Source organism: Diadema antillarum, unplaced genomic scaffold (genome assembly GCF_040938485.1).
Source record: "Diadema antillarum isolate AM-2024a unplaced genomic scaffold, OU_Dant_1.0 seq00001558_RagTag, whole genome shotgun sequence".
In the NCBI taxonomy this organism is placed as follows: domain Eukaryota; kingdom Metazoa; phylum Echinodermata; class Echinoidea; order Diadematoida; family Diadematidae; genus Diadema; species Diadema antillarum.
The window spans coordinates 895,743-908,698 of record NW_027272284.1 but is presented as its reverse complement, the minus strand read 5'-3'; the positions used below and the strand labels follow the sequence as shown (position 1 = coordinate 908,698).

General features: G+C 39.1%; 1 pseudogene; it reads right to left on the bottom strand.

Annotated features, from left to right (window-relative positions):
- Positions 1 to 346: 346 nt before the first annotated feature.
- Positions 347 to 11,905, bottom strand: LOC139710747 (cytoplasmic tRNA 2-thiolation protein 1-like; annotated as a pseudogene).
- Positions 11,906 to 12,956: the final 1,051 nt, after the last annotated feature.

Sequence of the window (12,956 nt, the reverse complement as noted above, 5' to 3'; positions counted from 1 at the left end):
GATCTCTTCTGCTCTCCAGGTCACCATAACCTTGTTTGCCTTTGACAATGGATAAAGCTGTAGATCCTTGATTCACAGATGCAAACCATTACTTTTTTTTTCAGTATTTTGTACCATTTTTTGCCAAAAATACTGCAGGTTTCATGGGAAATACTGTTTTTCCCAAACTGTATTTCTACATACACCATCTATCTATTGCAGGAAAGGTAAAAATACTGTTTTCCACTCAAGATATTGGTTTCCAGCTCACAGAGTGCTGCAATGCTATTAAAAAGGTTGGCATTCCTGCAGTGATTATTGTACCATGTGTGGTCTGCTTTCATAAAACTCCTCACATAAAATCCTCTCATGTTCTCATACAGTCCATGACATGTCTTCAACGACTGACAAAGAATATGCTGGTTTGCTTCTAGTTGCCAACACATCTCTTGAAGAGCAAATTTTCACAAAAGATTTAGGCTGCGATTTCCAAACGTCCACACAGCACAGGGCTACAATCCTTCATCAAAAGTCCACCACCTGTTGGACTTCTTTGACATCTGATGATGAGGAGGTGTGAGATGCTGACTTTGATGATGACACCTTCGATGAGGACCCCCCAGACACAACTGAGCCACTCTTTCCCGCTGCATCAAGCTGTGTGAAGAATAAACAAAACATCCTGAAAGACACTGGATTTGGATGATACCTACTGAAATTCGGAGATAATCCGTATATTTTTCATTTGAAGAATGAAAGGAAACCCCATAACGAACAAGTCTTGAGAACCCAGCTATAGCTACCTTGTTACACCCAATTCTTCCTTATATCCACTACATATTGACAGAGGATTCAAATGGTAACATGCCAGACTATTTTGTGGGACTACACATCCTTATGCAATCCATCTGTTAGACTTTTTTTAATGTTGCAGTTTGTTACATCAATCGGAATTAGTAATCCCAAATCCCAAAGAACCAAACAAGGGTTAAACAAACATACATTTGAAAAGGTCACATGGACACATCATTTAGGAAAGCATTGAATAGAAATTATCTCGGGAACAAATGCATTAATTACACATTGAAAACTCACTCTCTGTCTGGCCTTGTGAGGTTTTCCAATTCCAAGCCTGAAATGAAAGTAAAGAAACACACAGTGGTCATTACACCACAAGACACCATGACCGGTATTCTACCCTGGTGACATAATGATCATAAAGCAAGTCATCTCCATTGTAAGATCATCTGGTACTTTTATGTCAGTCCTGCATTGGTACTTAAGATGATGTACCTTATCACTGGACTATATAAACTGCATGGGCAATGCTAAGTCTGCCGAAATCATGTTCCTATAAAAATAGTCTCAAAATCACTGTGTATAATCATATTTTTATAAACTATATTGTCTGGTCATAACAAAAGAAAGCTGCCAATCCAAGGACTTTGTTATGATGGGAGTTGCTTGTACATGGTTTTCTGTGTAACCAGCACTCAAATACATGTACTGTAAAAGTGGATATTTTCGTGCGACTAAATTCGTGCTCAGCTGGGCAAGAAGAGTTTTGCATGTTTTTAATTCAGCGGAATCAAGACATCGACTACTTTGAACGTACGGGCAGCAGAAATATTCGCATGCTGTTATTTTCGCAGTACACGACTCTAGTTTCTAGAAATGCGCAAAAATTTCAACGCCGCGAAAATTTCAACGCCGCAAAAATTCCCACTTTTACAGTACAGGATTAAGTAATCAGAGCAAGAGAACAAGACAAGTGTGCATCCCACTGACTTTGGTAGTCCCTTGTTGAGACCCTCCAGTAGAGTACAGGCCTTGCAGACTTGCTGGCTGGAGATATAGTTACACCTGGAACAGGTTCCCTGGGTGGGCATCTTGACCTCCTTCCTCACAGACAGAGACTCGCCAGAATGGATGATGTCTGGAAGGAGGGAATGAATCAAGGGGGCAAACTTACACTTCAGATGCTTGTAAGAGTGATTGCAGCAGTGATAATGTCAACATTTGAAATCAAATACAATTCAGATTTCATTTCTAATATCAAATAAAGTCTTTCAAATGCAATGATAAGATGTCAATATAATACAAAATCTATGAAAGTGGAAAAGACAATTGACCAAGTGCATAAGCTCTGTTAGACTGTAAAAAAAAGAAAAAAAAAAAGAATGTGGTAATGGAAAAGAGACAATGACATCAGGTTAAGAAAATATTTGTAATGAAAATATCCAGCAACGGTGATTTATCCACATTACATCATATTACATGTTTTGCTGTGCATTACAATCAGATAAATAAACAAAAATTTAACCCATGGCCTTGAATCCTAGCTATTGGAGATGGATATTAAGCCTCTTTTACTGATAATCTTCATTTCTTATACAAGCTGTATGTCATGTCTTAAAGGGTGTGTACAGTTCTGGTTGAGGCGAGGATTTAGCTTTTAACGTTTTGCGAGATATTCAGAAACCTCTCTATGAGATGTCAAAGAACATTCAATTCTAAGGGGTATCAAAAATTTATTTGATGAAAATCCGTTTTGAAATGGCTGAGATATCCAAAAACAAGGTGAAACAAAGAGAACCTAATAAAGTTGTGGCACGTCGCCTTTTATTATTATCACTTTTTTGGATATCTCAGCCATTTGAAAACCAATTTTCATCAAATAAATGTTGAATCCTTCTTAAAATTACATGCTCTTTCATATTTCATAAGAGATTTGTCATTATCTCACCTAGGAATGTTCAAAACATGAATCCCTCACCTCAACCAGTACTGTACAGTCCCTTTAAGATGGTCATAGCATAAAAACATTTAAATCCAAAATTGAAGATGTAACTTACATGTACATGTACTTTATTTTAGATAGTGAGAATGAACACAGCCCTCCAGTGTTATTTCCCTTTCCTCAATTTTTGAAGGCACCTCCACCGACCCCCGGTTCCAAACTTGCACAAACACATCTCTCTTAGGAATTAAAATTGGATTATGATTTGAATGCACTTGAAAGAGAAATTGAGAAACGTAAGAAAATATCAGCAAAAGTACTATGCTACAAGTAAGGAAGTCAAAAATCAAAACAGATGTCAGATGCCTTGAGTGAGGCGTCTACAAGGGATTCCTCACCGATGATTGAGGTGGAGCGGATCTTCTCCAAGTCCTTGAGGTAGGCCCTGGCATAGCCGCGGTAGGCGTTAGGAGAGTATATGCACTCCGTTGAGAAGTAGTCCAGCTTCTTAAAGTAGGCGTACATGACAATCTCCTTCTCATAGGTGTACTTGAAGGGTTTACATCGGGGTAGGGCTCCTTCAGCTCCCTGGCAACATACAACATTGTTTCATGATACCATTGCAGGAATTGGGTGATGTATAGCATTAACCATAAGACTCACGACTGTGTAACACTGAATAATCTACCCTGGATAAAGAAGATATTATTATAAATTGTAATATTATGTCTCATTTTTAAGATTTATTTGCAATGTGAGATTTATGAAATCATCTCTTTATCAATGTTTCTGCAGAAGATATCATGGGACATAAATTCATTGTAATATGCTGACACTTACATAAATACTGTAAGTTTGGCCTACTCATTAAAGTATTTGCATCAAAAACATTATCAATCAGACTACTATTCCATTAAAACGTAACAATTCATATCAACAGATAGCCATATTCCTATATTACTCAAGGGTTAGTAACCTTAACCTCTAATGTGTCTATCAAACTGTAATTTCAAGGCATGTCATTGCAAGCACAGAGCCAAAGGGTTAAAGGCTACTTACTGTGATGATGTCGGTGCATCTCCGTAACCTTGCGATGTCTCCTCGTAAGACTGTAGGGAAAGAGAAAGTTTGCGAGTACGAAGAAACTCGGTGCTAATGAGGTCAACAAGACCGTAGATTTTATGCTGTTATAACTCGCACAGGGCACTCCCATTACAGCAAAGACCTCGGGACCGTCAGTTTTCTTTCATTATATCAAAATTTCGTTATAACCGATAATAAAGTACATTGTATAGAAAGGTATATAGGTGATAATTTGGGTACCTGAATTTTTACTTCTTTGTAAAGAGAATTTGTTATAACAGTAATTGTCATAATGGGAGTGCACGAGACCTCATCATAGACATACATAAAGGAGACCATCTAATTCTTCATGTATAACTGTCTGAATTGGTTGCAGAATTTCAAGAAGCCTCTTCATAATACACAGGAAGCAAAAATAACATTTTCTTCATGTCTATGATCAATACAAGAAGACACATTATACAGACACACACATATTCTGTGAAAAGAAAAAATAAAGGTATACACTCAATTTGATAATGACAAGAAAATAAATTCTGCAGCAGGACCTGATCGGTGGAAACAGAAAGAACTCACTATTCATGAGAACGGTCTCAGCGATGTCATCGGCGTTGTGACCAGTCACAATCTTGTCAGCCTTCACCAGCAGAGCGCCTCGGTCCAGGGCTTGGCGCCGGAAGACACCACAGAAGGTACCTTCGGTGGAGAACCAAGATATTCAGTAAGTTTGTCACTGCTTCATGGTGGAGCTGGAACTACCACTATCCCTCTTTTTCTCTGCCCCCCCCCCCCCACGTCCTTTCTTGCATCTATTGCATAATTTCTTAGTTTGACCTTACACTGACTTATAATAGACCCATTCTAACTACCAGTAATTAGTCATAATATTTTTTTATGTTTTTAGGTTGTCACTACTATTATTTTTATGATGATAGTGATAATAATAGTATTCAAAATAATTTGTATTGTTATCATCATCATCACTATCACAATAATTATCATCATCAGTATTTCCTTTGCTTCGCAACCTATTTCTTTAAATCAACTGCATCTAAATTGAAATATCTACTACTTTCTGTTAAAATCAATTTGATCATTTTCCAACTGTTGTCTTTACAGGTTCCTTTCACCTTTTATCTTCTGGTTATTGTCAGGCCACAACTCTTCTCTTCCTCTCTATGTACTTTCTCTGTATTCAACATTCAACTGAAATATATTTTCTCATCTATACTGTTTTTACTTACAATTATTCTTGAGTCCAATTTGCTTGACTATTGCATCCATTGTCCAGCCATATAATTCCTTCATAAAAAAAAATGAATACAAAATCATAAGTCATGAACACACAAAGTATGTATCATGTTGTATACTGACATATTGTGTCATTTGCATACATTAAGATGATGACATAAACAAGAACATCAAGAAAATATGTCATGGGAGAAAAATCAAAACTATCTTGGTCTTGGTACATTGTACATGAGAAAAAGAAGCTTTATGAATAATCAACTCATTTTCATTTGACAAGTGTAAGATTATTCCCAACAAATAAGTAAACTTGAATATATTGATCTTTAGAAATGATATAAAGATCACTGCTAACAAAACATACATTGATACTGTCAAGTTGTTACAGATCAACTGTAACTGTCATATGACAAAGGTATCTCTTTCTTTAGTCTTTGGAGTAGATAACATAATATGATGGGGGAATATGGAAATAACTCAAACTTGGCTTGACAGCTCAAAGAAAGAGTAGAGAACAAAAAAAAAAGAAAGAAAGGATAAGGGGAGAGACAGAGAATACAATATACAAATATTACAGTATGCATTTTACCTCATATGAAACTATCTTGAGTGGCAAGTCATACTGTTGCTGATTCCGCTTGACAGTCTGTGTGAAAAGAAAAATTGAAAAATAGAATAGAAAATAGAAAAATAGAAAAAATAGAATTGTGCAACAACCAACTGAACAATTCAATTTAAATTTTGATCCCCCCAAACAAACATCTTTTATTCATAACAAGCTTTTTACCTCAATGGTGATAAAAACTATTCCTGACTTCCATGTTCTTCAAATATTTCTTTTTGTTAATCTCCACTCATACCTAATTTCATGTCATATTTCATTGGAGCATATCCTCAGATGGTTTCATTCACTTTATATCGTCTAATATGAGAATAATTTTTGGTATGATGTTCATAACATACAAAGAATCTTGATCCATTATTAGTCACTCAGATTGTGCTCTTAGCTCCTGCATCATTTTATTTTAGTACTCAAAACTTGTCCCAAACCCAAAACTCATCACAAACCTGTAAAGTCTGAATGACTTCTTACTTATCAAATCCCACAATCCGATATCTTCCAACCCTACTAATAACCTGGAGTTTAGGGATTAAACTGTTGGTACTTCTTTGCTTACCTCTAAAGAGTCATCTCGGTACCCTGTGATACCTTCATCAACCGAGAGAAGAACCAGCTTCAGCCCATAGTCATATCTCTCATTCAGCAGCTTCAGTGTGTATGCAAGAACCGTAGAATCTAAACTTGACAAAGGATCAAAATATGGATCTATGATTGGCAAAACACAGACATACACACCAACGGCGTAAATCCGTACTGAGGAGTGGGGGGGGATGGTCACCATCACCACGATTACAAGCCCATAACCGGACCGGCTTGGGGGGGGGGGGGGGGGGGGGGGGGGGAGAAGCTTGGTGCCCCCCCCCCCACACACACACACACACACACACGCACACACTTTACAGGGATCGGATGTCCAACTCTTTTGCATGAAATATAAAGCGGGAGGAAAGTGGCAGCAAAACTATGAAGACTTTTTGTTCTTGTTGCTTTTTTTTTTGGGGGGGGGGGCTTGTCAGATGACTTTCGGCGGAAAATCAGACCTTAAAAGTATGAAAACATTTTTTTTTTTTTTAAATACCAGTGAGAGGGAGCGGAACGACCGAACGGGGGAGGGTATGTCGGGGGGGGGGGGGGGGTATCCCTCTCCCACACGTGGAAGATTTTGCATTTTCAGACCTGAAATTCAGCGATCTGGTGCACACTTTTGGTGAAAATTTTGTTTTCTTTTCTTTAAAAAAAAAATAAGAAAATGAAATATTCACAATATATTATTGAATGACTAAATCGTGGTATTTCAGCTCTTGCTCCGCCTGTGCGACATCACTGTGAAGGCCTACTAAATAATGGGGCCTATCACCGGCGTAGACAGGATTTGATCTTAGGAGGAGCGGTTATGCGAGGGAGCGAAGCAAGCGAGGGGGGGGGGATATGGTAGGGGGATTTCCCCCTCCCACAGTGAAATCTTTTTGCATTGAAAATTTTGACATTTTACAGTCCCAAAACTGCCGTTTGTAACTATATTCTTCGCTTTGGAAATTAAGGGGGCGGGGGCGCACCGGGCAAAAACTGCTGGCAATTACTGGCAGCAACATCAGGAGAATGGCATAGCGATTAAATGCGAGCGAGCGAAGCGAGCGAGCTTGAAAATTTTGATATTTTACAGTCCCAAAACTGCCGTTTGTAGCTATATTTTTCGCTTTGGAAATTAAGGGGGGCGCACCGGGCGAAAACTGATGGCAATTACTGGCAGCAACATCAGGAGAATGGAACAATGATTAAATGCGAGCGAGCGAAGCGAGCGAGCTTGAAAATGTTGACATTTTACAGTCCCCAAACTGCCGATTGAAGCTATATTTTTCGCTTTGGAAACTAAGGGGGGCGCACCGGGCGAAAACTGCCGGCAGTTACTGGCAGCAACATCAGGAGAATGGAGTAATGATTAAATGCGAGCGAGCAAAGAGAGCGAGCTTGAAAATTTTGACATTTTACAGTCCCAAAACTGCCGTTTGTAGTTATATTTTTCGCTTTGGAAATTAAGGGGGCGCATCGGGCGAAAAGTGCTGGCAATTACTGGCAGCAACATCAGGAGAATGGAATAATGATTAAATGCGAGCGAGCGAAGCGAGTGAGCTTGAAAATGTTGACATTTTACAGTCCCAAAACTGCCGTTTGTAGCTATATTTTTCGCTTTGGAAATTAAGGGGGGCGCACCTGGCGAAAACTGCTGGCAATTACTGGCAGCAACATCAGGAGAATGGAATAATGATTAAATGCGAGCGAGCGAGGAGAGCGAGCTTGAAAATGTTGACATTTTACAATCCCCAAACTGCCGTTTGTAGCTATATTTTTCGCTTTGGAAATTAAGGGGGGCGCATAGGGCGAAAACTGCTGGCAATTACTAGCAGCAACATCAGGAGAATGGAATAATGATTAAATGCGAGCGAGCTTGACAATTTTGACATTTTACAATCCCCAAACTGCCGTTTGTAGCTGTATTTTTCGCTTTGGAAATTAAGGGGGCGCATAGGGCGAAAACTGCTGGCAATTACTAGCAGCAACCTCAGGAGAATGGAATAATGATTAAATGCGAGCGAGCGAAGCGAGCGAGCTTGAAAATTTTGACATTTTACAGTCCCCAAACTGCCGTTTGTAGATAAAATTTTCGCTTTGGAAATTAAGGGGGGCGCACTGGGCGCAACTGCTGTCAGTCACTATCAGCAACATCAGGAGAATGGCATAGCGGTTATTAATGCGAGCCACCGGAGCGAGCGAGCTTGAAAATTGTGATATTTTACACTCCAAAAACTGCCGTTTGTAGCTATATTTTTCGCTTTTGTTCGTCCCACCTTATCGGGGAACCACCCCCCCCCCCCCCCCCCATCGACGCCTCTGCATATGAGGGTGCTTTTGTTAAGTGAAAGATCTGCTGCACACTCTTTAATAAATTAGGGAAATATATGTCAATGTCAAAATTGTACAAAGTTTATCGAAAGGGATCCTGTATAGCGGAGCTTTTGCATGTTTATGATTGCAATACAACGATCTGGTGCAGAGTTCTGGCGATTTTTCGACAATTTTCCATTAAGAAAGTTCGAGATTTGTCCTCATCTCGGGAATCGCTAGGGGGATAAATTATTTGTCTGCCTAAACACTTCCGCAGGGGCGGGGCAAATGCCCCTTTACCCCCCCCCCCCCCCCCAATAGATTCGACGCCCCTGATCTTCCCTGGGTATGCCCATAGATGTATCCTGACTGAGTCATTAGTCACTGTCGTTTCTCAGGAATGATTCAGGAAATGGAGGGGGTTAAATTATGGCGATATAGTTTTTGTTATTGTTTGTTTGTTTGTTTTGGTACATATTTTGCAGATTGTCCCCAGTTACTCGCGCATGTTTAGGCCTACATTACATGTAGGCCTATATTGACGTTGTCAACGTCTGAGCCATACCTTACAGTGTATGTCAATGTTACTTTCTTCCCGAGCGAGCGAAGCGAGCGAGCGCTTGAGAAAATTATGTATACACTTTCCTACAAGATAGAATACTGTTCAGCTCTGTTACCTGTCTGAAGGCCGGCGTACAAACGTCATGCAATATGCCAAAATTGATACAATCACATTTCTGCTTCCTCCATTTTTTCCCCTCAAAATTCAGGGGGGATGATTGTACAGGCCATCCCCCCCTCCTCAATTTCAGGGGGGGATATATCCCCCCCATCCCCCCCTGGATTTACGCCCATGATACACACACATACACATACACACCATTACCCCAGAAGATCAGAATAGCATTGAGAAATGTCACAACTGTTGACATAAAGAAGGAAAATCTCTTTGGAATATCATTTTCTAACTGGGTGTCCTTTACATATTATTTTGATCTTTGAATCTAGGACATATTAAATTAAAGATGTTTAGGATTCTTGTTTCTATCAGTTGGATTAATTGCAGTTACCATGGTAACAATACTCAGCTATATGACTGTTGCTTGGCTCTACTACAGCAATAAAACATATTAAGTTCAAATCATTTTGAAGAGATTTAAGAAATGGGAACCCTACATAAAACAAGATAAAAGTTTGGGTAAACTTAATATTTCCATATTTAGGCCTAATCTTCAGCATGAAATTAATTTAAGTGAGATAGAACAGGTATCTAGGTTGGACTGAGGACTGCCACTCCCCACAGACCGCCTACCTTTTCCTCCTGACGCACCGATCGCTACAGTCTCACCCCTGGTGAAGAGGTTGCCGGTCACTATCGTGTGATGTATCTCAGCCTCAAAGGCTGAAAAGAAACACTCCTTGCACAAAGCATCTCCCTAGATTGACGAGGACGAAGAAAACAAAATCATCAGATTTTATACAAGAGAAACGCCATGATGCTGCATTTTACATTATTCATAAATATGATGACTGACTTCAATTTAGCAAACTCTTTGTCTCGTGAACTTCAGCATATTCTAACTCCATTATTTCTGTCTCAATAGGCTTACTCTAATCTGGTTAATAAGCCCATTCAACTCCTCATTGACAGAATCAGTAACCACCCACACAAGAAAACAGGTGAATGATGCTAACATACCCCTTGTGGTTTGCCCCAGGTGACTAGCAATAGTCAGCAAAAGGTGTTAACCAGGCACATTGTGCCATACGATTGAATGAATGAATGAATGAATGGACTGCAGAAAGGATGACTAAATTCCATGAATGAAAAACCTTTCATATCTTTGACAGTTGGTGGCAGCAGCACAAAGGAATGCACACAGAGTAATGCACAAACTAAGAATGACCCGCCTTGTAAAAAAACAGCAACATAACCGAATCCCCCCCCCCCCCCCGAAAAAAAAAAACATCTTTACCAGAAATGTATCTATAAATATATTTGTTTCGTACCATCTACAACTCTTTACATAATACCATGGGAGCTATCAAGCAGGAAGGGTGCTGCTCCACAAGGGTAGAGTTTTCTCCGCTTTCACCCAAAATGACAAACATAATCTCTCTGAAACAAAACCTCCACAACCTGTCATATATATGATATGTTTACACTGGCTAGACACACACAAAGCTCAGCTAAATGAATTACAGTGAAGGCTTGGGTCACCACAGACGGTTCCTCCATGAAAAAAAAACAAACTGCTTAAAGGCACGATATTGATTTGATTTGATTAGAGGACATCCCATCCTCTCCTTCTATTCTTCTTTCGCTGTAATTTATTTCTTCTTTTCTGCTTCCCAAATCTACTCTCACCCCTCTCTTCCGTCCACTCTCCTTCTCCTTCTCTCTCTCTCTCCCTTCCCTTTGTGAAATTCTCTTTCTAACTCTCTGTATTCTTTTATGCAGTATCTGTTCTATCAGCAAGATAAAGGCATTTTCATTAATATTGTACTATTCTCCCTTTCAAACAAACATATTAGCCCTCACCTACAATGTATCCTAGCACTTTTAATGTCTCTACATAACAACCTGCCTCAAATTCTTTAATTCACCCTCCCTCCCTCTCCCCTATCTCTCTCCTCTTATCCTTTCTACAATACATTCTTCAAGTTCTCTCCTATCTAACATCTCCATTCTAAATTTTCATAGTTTTCATCTTGTTTTTCAAGCTCCTTCTCTTCTTATTCTTTACATACCTTCTTTCCCTTCATTTTAATCCCACCTCCTGTTTTCTTTTCCTTCATAAATCTTTTTGCTCCAATTCTTTTCAGTGGCACCTTTTTCTCATTCCATCTCTCCCCCATCCTCATCATTCATACTTCTCTCTCCATCTCTCTCCCTCTCCCTCTCCATCTCTTTCCAATCTCCCTCCTGCCTTATGTCTGTGTGTATGTTTGTATGTGTGTATGTGTGTAAGTTTATATCCATCTTTTCTCCCCCTCTCTCGCTTCTTCCTAATTGGTGGTAATGATTTTTGACCCTCTGGCAACCACTAACATGTTTTTGTGCCATCCACTCTTCTCTCACTTTTTTTCACCCTAACATCAAAAAAGTAGCTTCTGCTAGTCAATTAACCCATACATCATCCTACAGACTGCAGTGGCCACTGGATTTGGAAAAGAAGTTTCTGGTTGAATAGTCAAACCCTCCCCCTGAGTCAGCAAGATGGTATGAGGAATAAAAATCAAGAAGCAATATATAGGAACTTTTGATTGGACTTTGTCTATGTTGCAGTGCATTTGAAGTAGTCTACGGAAACCGTCTATGGAATGACCGACCTTTCTTTCTCACACATCTGTTATGATTTGACAAACATTCTAACTGTCGAGTGTGTCCTCTCAATGACTGAAAAACAAGTTTTTTCCTGTGCATGAAACTGTCACAAATTTTGCCAGAAGCCAGGATTGGCAAAAGTGAAATACTGTACATATATATGCAAATGTGTTTGTCCACACAATGAAGTGCAAGCGGTGATTCGCAAAAGTTTCCTGCCGTAAAGAAAGCCATTGGCTCAAATATGCGAAACTTTCATGCCACCAATGTTTCTGGATTTATAGCTCTTTTACATCCCTGCAATCTGTCCAATGAATATTAAGGAAAAAAAAAAGACAGGCATTAACTTTCCCCATTATGATGTAAGCTTGCTGTTTTGCATACCAGGTACTTTTTTTTTAATTGCCAATAATTCATTACTGTCATGTAAACAAAATAATAAAACAAGCAAAGAAAACAGAAAACTGCACAAGGTCAATAATGCCCTTACTTTCAATTGAGTCAGATGGATTGCTGATGTATTGGGTAGAATGTTACAAACATGCAGTATAAGTGGAAAAAAAAAAATTTGCACAACCACAGAAACAAAAACATACAAAATCACAGGCACAATCACTATATTTCTGTAAGGGGAGCATCAGTAAGTGTTTCCACTTACCCTGTACTACAGGAGAAGTATGAAAATGTCAAGTTCATGAACATGTGAGATGTGTGTGTTTCTCACTAAATAATTATTTTGCCACAGAATTTCTACAACAAATTCATCAAAATCTTTTCTTGAATAGTCTCAATGTAACTTCATTGCAAAACCAGCTCATCAGAGGATTTCATAACTTCCAAATGATTCAAATTACGTGGCACACTTTCATCAATTTAATATTTTGGGAACTTTTCCCCAATCAATACATCATTAGATGAAAAGGGTGTGAACGTGTAACTAGAAACACAAGTTTGATCTGCACTGGCTAGGGTGCTCAATACTCTTGACAATGGAAATACTTTTTAATTGAGGACCAGAACACAACCTTCCTTCACCCCATCCCACCCCACTCCCATCCTTATCCCGATCTCTA